At 43.0% G+C, this 2825-nt stretch overlaps 1 pseudogene; it reads left to right on the forward strand.

Moving 5' to 3' along the window:
* Positions 1 to 313: 313 nt before the first annotated feature.
* LOC114023811 lies at positions 314 to 1152 on the forward strand (annotated as a pseudogene).
* The last annotated feature ends 1673 nt before the right edge of the window (positions 1153 to 2825 follow it).

The following is a 2825-nucleotide window of genomic DNA, read 5'->3' on the forward strand; positions in this document are numbered from 1 at the left end:
AAATATACTGAAGAAAATGAAAGGAAGGAATGGGAACAGATTCCCAAGAAAAGCCTGACCTCAGAAAGAGAGCAAGCTCTTGGAGCTTGGGAGGCACCTCCCCTCCACCCTCTTTCTCTGCCAGGACCCTCTGTCCTGACCACACTGGGGCCTCCAATCCAGGGAACAAAGGCAGTCAGAAGTCAAAGGTCAACTCATATCTCTTTGGTTCGGGGGCGAAGCAGTGGGGAAGGTGTCAGAGACCTGAGCTTCCCGTTCTTCCTCGCAGGTCCTCCCGTCCTCCCGTCCCTGTGGGCCTCTGGTCGGCTGAGCTATGAGGATAGGCTCTGCCAAGAGTGTCCAGGCCACCCTGGCCCGTCCTGCGCCATGCAACAAGGGTCTGGAGCACGTAAACAGACTCTTGTCCTCCCAGAGCAGCATTCTGCGCACCTCCATCCAGGTGGAGAGCTCATCACAACAAAGTCCCTCTACCATGGCAGAGCAGCAGAAAGTGGGTCCCAAGGATATGGAGCAACTTCAGGGCTCATATCCTCCCTCTCCCATATTTGGCATTTTCCAAACACCCATGAAAACCAGCAGAGTAGACCCTCCAAACCAGCTGGTAAAGCAGCTTAGTGAGGCCTTTGGGGCTGAGGCCTCTAAGCCAGAGCACTCCACTGAGCGGGTTCCACCTGTGAAGTTTTCAACACAGCAGGGAAGGGTTTGGCTCTGGGTACTCCACTACACCAGAACTACCAGAACACCAGAACACCAGAAACTACCAGCCTTCCTGAGGCAAACTGAGGTTTCCCAAAAACAGGCATGCACTACGGAAGTAACAGAACAGTCTCCGGCACTTCGAAGGACCGGCCAGGACCCTGATAAGTTCTTGAGAGGTTCTGAGACTCCGTGTTCCTCAGGTTCTAGGCCCCCTAGAAGGAAACGTGCTGGCAAGGTCATAGGAAGATCACCCCTTACCACCCTGCGGGATGATAATTCCCGTTTTCCCTAATGTCTCGGCAGAGTAAACAGTCCACAGTGTGGGCTGAAAATGTGGGAGAAAGGAAAGAAGGAACTATTCTGGGCATAGGACACCCTCTGAAGATCACCAGATGGACCTGGGATCAGGGTCACAGCAAAGAGAACCAGCATTGTCCCTTGGTTGAGACCTAGAACCTTATTCTCTCTACTCCTGGACTTTGCTGCTTCATTTTATCTTCTCCCTAAATAGCCCAGACATGCACACATTCATTCATCTTGCCTCCCCACAAAACTAATATAATCTGCTATGAATAAGAGTGTGTCTTGTCAACTATTATCTCCCTGCTCCCCTTATCTCTGAGTTCCAGATAATCCCCTCCTCCCCGCTTGTACAGTGTGTATTTGGTATATGTATGATTTCCTTCATATTAAAGAAAATGTTTAAAAAGTTTAAAAAAAGAAAAGAAAACCAAAGGAAAATGAGAAGGAAATATAGACAAGTGGGATAGTTTTGAAAGTTAGATGAGTAAAGGTATTATATGCTTAAAAGAAAAATTGATAGATTAATGGTTTCAGGTGCAGTCCTATTGCTCTGTTCTGTTTTACATGGTTCTATTTTATATATGCTCATTTTATTTTAGACTATTTAAATTTGAAATGAACAGTGATCTAATAAATACTATGAAAAATTCCATTTATCAGTCCTAATCTTCATTGGCTTCTCATTATCATTTAATACGATTGATTACTCCCCCTTTCTTACGATTTGGTCTCCATGGGTTTCTATGATACCCAACCAGACCACAAAGTAAGAAAGTTATTCTGTTTTGTGACCTTCAGTGGTGACCTTTGTATAGTTTTAAAATAATAAACTGTATTCAATTTGTATTTTCTTTCCATTGAGTAACTAAAACTAATTTTGCAGATATATGGGGGAAGTAGCAAGAACCTACTCTGTGATCAGAATGCTTCTAGATTAGCTGAAAATGTCACTGAGTTTAGAAGAATGAATCAATAAAATTCCTGTGGACAAATCCCTGAAGTGTTGCAGTAGTACTGTAGGTCTTGTTTGAGCCTTTGGGGAAAGTGAATACCAATGGTTTTAGCTTGTGTGACCTCTATGGTCCCTCCTAATTTCTATCCAGGGACTAGAGAGGAAGCATACCATGCATAGCACATTGAACATGAAATCAAGGTCATAGTGATAATAACAATAGTAGCTAAAATTTATACAGTGCTTACAATGTGCCAGCCACTATGCTAAGTGTTTTGCAAATATCATTTCATTTAATCCTCAGAAACAATCCTAGGTGGAAGGTACTGCTGTTGTTATCATCCTCATTTTACAGAAGAGGAAACTGAAATAAAGTAAGTAAATATGCCAGGGTCACACAGCTAATAAGTGTCTGAGTCACATTTGAACTTTGATCCTCCTGACTTCAGGTTCAGTGGCCTATCCACTGGACTACATAGCTTCCTTGGGTCTCCAGAGAGACCTAGCTTTAAATTCCACCCTCATATTTACTAATGGTTTGACTAAAGACAAGACACAGCTCTGATCCTCACTGATATGTTCCTGTAGAGAAAGAGATTGTAAAAATCTATTGCTGATGGCTTCTATTTCTAACTTTGGCTCTCCTCTTTCAATAATTCCAGAACAATGTGTAACATTCACTTTACAGGAATTCCGTGATTTAAAATGGCTTATCTTTTGAGGCGCCAGGGGCTCTGTAAACCTGATGCATTACATACTCCTAGCTATTTTAGTGGTATTTACTTCTATGATGTCTCTTAGAGACAAGAGATTGACTAAAATAAGCTACACAATGAATTTGGTGCTAGAGTCATCATCAATGTCTAAAGCT

This window comes from Vombatus ursinus, unplaced genomic scaffold, assembly GCF_900497805.2.
Source record: "Vombatus ursinus unplaced genomic scaffold, bare-nosed wombat genome assembly UNPS02014818.1, whole genome shotgun sequence".
NCBI classification, from domain to species: domain Eukaryota; kingdom Metazoa; phylum Chordata; class Mammalia; order Diprotodontia; family Vombatidae; genus Vombatus; species Vombatus ursinus.